At 36.9% G+C, this 6,391-nt stretch overlaps 1 long non-coding RNA gene across 1 annotated transcript; it reads left to right on the top strand.

Moving 5' to 3' along the window:
• The first annotated feature begins 284 nt into the window (after positions 1-284).
• Positions 285-1,576, top strand: LOC147912067 (uncharacterized). The gene is made up of 2 exons (XR_015550297.1): positions 285-345; positions 1,301-1,576. It is a non-coding gene; the product is annotated as an uncharacterized LOC147912067 (long non-coding RNA).
• Positions 1,577-6,391: the final 4,815 nt, after the last annotated feature.

Here is a 6,391-nt window from a genome sequence, read left to right as displayed (position 1 = left end):
AAATTTAAGCATGCATGCTCCTTAATCCAAGAATTCCATGTCTAGGAAAATATACTAAGAAAAGAATCATCCACTTGTATAGAGAACTCGGTAGAATTTTACTCATTGCTCTATTGTTTAAAAAGAGGGGAGGGGATAAAATTTCCTGTTTGTTTAACAACAAAAGTATATTGCCTTTATAATAATAAGAAGAAAGCTATTACTAATGAGGGGAAAAATAAAGTATGTGATTGAATTTTTCAAAAATGCATAGAATATTCTTCATTTATACACCATAGAGAGAAGCAATAATACCTCATTCATCTGACATAATTTGGGGAACCTGGAGGTGACTGGCGAGTGCTGGTGAGTATCTGTCACACATTAAGGTCACATCAAAGTCAGTTTAAACCAGCGTGGTGTTAATGGCTAAGAAAGTGCTGGAGTGGAGGTTCAGTTGGCTCTATTGTCATTTACGACAGAATTATTTGTAACATACATTAATTGTTCACTTTTTATAGATGTTTTTATAGACCAGTTTAAGCATCTACAAAAAAATTAATGTTACCTTCTCAAATCCATTTTTTCCCACAGTATAACGTTTAATTTAAACCTGTGACTAAATTAATGAATGAATAATTACTAATTTATTATAAGTTTTGTTTTAACTTTTCAATCTGTATATAAATTGAAAGAAGCAATAAAATAGTTTCAATGTTATCAAATGCATTTTGCAAATAACCTGATCTTGGAGAAATTCCACTGAGTATAATTCAAGATGACAATGTCTCCAATACACACTGAGTATTACTTAGTTTCCTAACTTCTTGCATTATCGCTTGTCTGTTTTTACGTTTTTGTTGTATTTGTTATACATGGAAAAAAACTATGCAAAATTGAGATTACAATAAAAGGTGTCTGCATTTCCTTTCAGTGTTATTTGGGGACGTTGTTGAATAGGTCTGCTGAAGGATTATTTGATTCTCTAGGGACTGTAGCTTTGTTTGAGGTACTAATTACTACTGATTCTGACCCGGATTCTTAATTCTAGATTTTTGTCTAATAGATTTACAAACATTTCTGTCTGGTAAACAAAATTTCACCAAAGGTTACAATTTTCTTGCCCTGTTAGAACATTAACCAGTTTTGTCTCTAACACAAAGTGTTATGGGCTGAATTGTGTCCTCCCTAAATTTGTATGTTGACATCCTAACCCCCAGTAACTCAGAATGTATTTGGAGATAGAGTCTTTAAAGAGGTAATTACGTTAAAACGAGGTCACATGGGTAGGCCCTATCCAATCTGACTTGTGTCCTTACAGGAAGAGGAGATTAGGACACAGACGTACGGAGGGAAGACACAGGGAGATGATGGCCACCTACCAGCCAACGAGAGCCCTTAGAAGAAACCAACCCAGCCAACACCTTGATCTCTGACTTCCGGTTCCTAGAATCATGAGAAAATAAATTTCTGTTGTTTAAGCCCCCAGTCTGCGGTGCTCTGATATGGTAGCCCTAGCAAACTGACACACTTAGCAAAGCCATTTCAGCATGCTCTCCTGACTAAGTAAATAAATTCTTAATTCTTCTTTAAAACAGCTTTAATGGTTCACTGAATCTCTCACTAATGTGTTAAATAACCTATATTGTATGAAAATCATGTTTTTGTTTTGTTTTGTTTTGTTGTAAGGAAGATCAGCCCTGAGTTAACATCCACACCAATCCTCCTCTTTTTGCTGAGGAAGACTGGCCCTGGGCTAACATCTGTGCCCATCTTCCTCGACTTTATGTGGGACGCCGCCACAGCATGGCTTGACAAGCAGTGTCTTGGCGCGCACCCAGGATCCGAACCCGGGCCGCCAGCAGCAGAGTGTGGGCACTTAACCACTATGCCACGGGGCTGGCCCTGAAAGTCATGTTTTTAACCTTTTGAATTTTATGCTTTGACACAAATTTTTTTAAAAGCCATAAAATTTTCTCCCCGTTTCTTATTTGACATTTATTCCCTCTAGTACTCATTTCCAAAGGTTGTATTGTTAATTCTTTTGATATCTGATAACATATTGATATCAACCAGTATGTTGTGAGCCAGCATTTTCATCTGCTTTGTGTTATTTTGTCCTTGTTTTGTGTTTAGCATCCCATAGGGACTTCAGTTGGAGTGCTCTGTGGCCAGCCTGCTTCCAGTTCCTTCAGATAATTCTCCTGCCTCCTCTGTGTTACCCTGGGTCAGAGGGAGCTGAGAGATTTTTGCCACTAAGGGATCCAAGCCTGAAAGGCTTTTTTGATTAAAGACAGCAGGCAGACAAGGGAAACTGAGGCTTTTCCAGGCTTAAGCAAGCTGATGGGGAGAAGACAGGCTGGCCCATCGCTGGGGCTGCTCTGCAGGGAGCATGACATTGGATATTCTGTATCAGCATCATCCAGTGATGTTAGCAGACATAAAATCTAGTAGAACCCTTTGCAATTCATCTGGGACCTTATCTTTAATCTCACCAGTCAGAATCTGACACTTTACTCACGGCGAGGCATCCTCTATTTATTTTACTAAAACAACTATTCCACATCACCAGGGTGGATTAAATTGCTTCCAGTTACCAAAGACAGAGAACAGGCCTGATCTTCACAATGACATGGAAGGCAGTCATTTTTATTTAGAAAAATATTAAGTAATTTTTAGTTAGAGAAACACGTATTCAGCTAATTCAAGGCACTAGGAGGCAACAAGGAAGCCCTTAGCCCAGTGTGGAAAATGGTATCACGGTGTTTGGAATAATTAATTATTAAATAATTATTTAAGTAATTAATTTAAAATTAAATACATAATTAGAATTATAAATAAATAACTAAAAATAATCAGTGGGCACTAATTTAGAGGCAGAGTGCCTGCTGGGTTAGAGAGGGGCCCCAGGGAAGTGGAAGTCGGTTTGAGCTAGGGACCCTGGTCCCAAGTGAATAGGCCCTGGGACCAGAAAGAGAGAAATTACCACTCTTATTTTCTTTCATCCCCAAGAGGAAATAAGCAATAAATATTTTAAATGCCTATTTTCTGGAAGGTGTTGTGCTATCTACCTCGGAGGAGTGGTTGCAGCCTGCTTGACGCACTGCTGAGCTCACAGCATAGGATGAAGACGATAACACGGCCTACATTCAGTGAGCACCTGACTGTCATTGTCTCAGATCATTTAATCTTCACAAACAGCCACGAAGAGAAGCCGTTCTCATCCCCTTTACAGGTGAGGAAATGAAGCTTACAGAGTTGAGAACATGGCTCACAATCACATAGTGGCCAAGCTGCGTGCTCAAGTGTCAACTCTGGTTTTAATTGACTCCCAAAGTTCATGCACTATTAGGCCACATGGGCACCAATAAGTCCAATGTGGTCATCAAATGAATTATGTGTAGCTTGGAATCAACAAGCATTTTTCTTAGCTATTTTATTTATCTCATAAGCAATTTGTGACGATGATATACAGCATTTTTAAAAGAAAAAATCGTAATCAACAAAATCCTGTTCATGGAAATTTGAAGGCTAGCCAATGTTATCCCTATGTTACTACCTTACAGCCTAGGCCTTCTTCCTGTCTGTTTTGCCTATAGTTTGATTTTTTTTCATTTGCCCTACCTTGGTATTTCTTGCATAGTTATTTTGCTATCTGACCCTGGCCATTTCCCTAAAATCCACTTTTACTGTCTTGCGCAAATTTGATTTTGACATTAAACAAGTGTTCTTTTGAAATCTTCCCCCAGATCAGAAGGAATTAATCCACTTCAAGAATGCATTCAGTCAACAAATATTTAGTAAGCTCCTAAAAAACAGATCAGGCACAAACAATATAAGTCCTAGGTTCTGTGGATACAAAAATGAATACAGCACAGTCCCTGACATTAATAAGCTTTAGATCTGATGGGGAAGGAGAGGCGAACAACTGAAATACAGCTGATAACAACTAGGTAATTCAGACTAACTGGCCTGCTGAAGACAACCTAAAAAGGTGAACAAAATATATATATTTTTAGAAAACTTAAGAGCATCAGGGAGCTAATATGATACTGAAATGTTACCAGGCCAAGATTTTGGAAAAGCCAGGAATCCAGATGGGTGAGCGACACATTTGGAGTTGCTTTGGTGTGGGGGTATTTATTGAGCTGGGATGAGTGACTCAGAGACTCAGCTGCACTTTTGAAAGCCTCATGATCATAGAGGGACAAAAGTCAGAGTCCAGAGCCTGCTAAGGGTGGGTACCCTGCTAAATTAATTCGTTACCTTAGGTAGGGACCACAAAAGTCTGATCTTGAGAAGTAAGGGTAAACCAAAAGTAAATCATCCCTAGCAAGGACTACAACTAGATTTTCAATTCTCTGGTGACTCAGAAAATCTCTAGCTCTGAAGATAGATTAAGCTCATACTCCATTGCTAGAGCATCCATGCACCTGACAGAAATAAATGCAAATCATTTGTAGAGGTAGAAAACGTTATCCTAAACTTTACATACAATTTCTCAAACATAATGTCAAGCACATAATAAAAAATAATCAGGCACCACTTCACAACAATTAGGAAGGATACTTAAAAAAACAGAAAATAACAAGTGTCAGTGAGGATGTAGAGAAATTGGAACCCTGTGCACTGTTGGTGGGAATGTAAAATGGTACAGCCACTGTGGAAAACACTATGGTGGGTCCTCAAAAAATTAAACATAGAATTACCATATGATCTAGCAATTCCACTTCTAGGTGTGTACCCCAAAATTGAAAGCAGTGTCTCAAAGAGATATTTCTACACTCATGTTCATAGCAGTATTATTCACATTAGCTAAAACATACAAGCAACCTAAGTGTCCATCAATGGATGATTGGTTAAGCAAAATGCCGTATATACACACACAATGGAATATTATTCAGCCTTAAAAAAGAAGACAATTCTGACATATGCTACAACATGGACCAACCTTGAGGCCATTATACTAAGTGAAATAAGCCAGTCACAAAAAGACAAACACTGTATGAGTCCACTTGTTGAGGTACCTAGAGTAGTCAAATTCATAGAGACAGAAAGTAGAATAGAAATTTCCAAGGATAATTGAGAGAGTTAATTTTTAATGAGTCTATAGTTTTAGTTTTACAAAATGAAAAGAGTTCTGGAAATGGATAGGGGTGATGGTTGCACAACAATATGAATATATTTAATACCACTGAATTGTACTTTTAAAAGCGGTTACATTATGTGTATTTTACCACAATAAAAAAATTGAAAAAAAAAATTGAAACAAACAAAAACTTACCAGGCATACAAGAGACAGATGATATTAATGAGAAATCATAGGAACAGCAAACAGTAGAAACAAGACTCCAGATATGGGAATTGCCAGACACAGATTATAAAACAACTACGTTCCTTATGCTCAAAGAAATAAAAGCTTGAACATTTTGGCAGAGAATTGGAAACTGTAAAAAAAAGAATCAAGTAGTTTTTGGGGGTTGAAGGGGAGTTGGTGGAGGGATGGACAGATGAAGTACAGGGGGTTTTTAGGGCAGTGAAACTATTCCATATGGTACCGCAATGGTGGATGCATGATGTTATGCAGTGGTCAAAACCCATAGAACTGTACAATATAAAAAGTGAACCTTATTGTAAACTATGGGACTTTAGTTAATAATAATGTATCAATATTGGCTCATTAATTGTAATAAATGTACCACACTGATACAAGATGTTAATTATAGGAGAAATTGTCTGTGGAGAAGGAGGATATATGTTATAGTTTCTCTACTATTGGCTTAATTTTTCTGCAGACCTAAAACTATTCTGAAAAATAAAGTCTATTAAGTTAAAAAAAGGCAGAATCAACGATATGAAAAAAATAGAAATTTTAGAAATTACAAAGTAATTCCACAGGTGTGTTTAATAGCTGATTAGAAACAGAGGGAGTGAAAACTAATAAACTGGAAGATAGGTCAGAAAAAAAGCTATCCAAAATGAAACACCACTAAAATATAAAGATGTAGGCAGGTAGAAAGTAAGATGTGTTTTACCTAGTGCATCTCTTTTTATCCATTCATTTCCTGTATTGATTGATTTACCAGGAAGATAAAAGGGTTTTAAGCTTTCTGCACCTAATAGCAAGGCCTCAAACTACATCAAAAAATTACAGTTGAACAAATGGAGTGTGAAAGGGATGAAAAATACAAAAGGAGAGGATTCATGGCATAAAGAATAGAACGAGAAGATGTTACATATATGCATTTGGCATTCCAGAAGCAAAGGAGAAAGAGAATGGGACAAAATCAATATCTAAAGAGATTAAGATAATAACTGACAGTGGTATAAACCAATGTTACTGCAATAAACAAAAAATTTTAAAAAAAAGATAATAACCGAGAATTTTCTAAAACTGATGAAAGACATCAAG

Source organism: Ceratotherium simum, chromosome 40 (assembly GCF_057802395.1).
Source record: "Ceratotherium simum simum isolate JZ-2026a chromosome 40, ASM5780239v1, whole genome shotgun sequence".
NCBI classification, from domain to species: Eukaryota; Metazoa; Chordata; class Mammalia; order Perissodactyla; family Rhinocerotidae; genus Ceratotherium; species Ceratotherium simum.
This window is presented reverse-complemented; position numbering and strand designations above follow the sequence as displayed.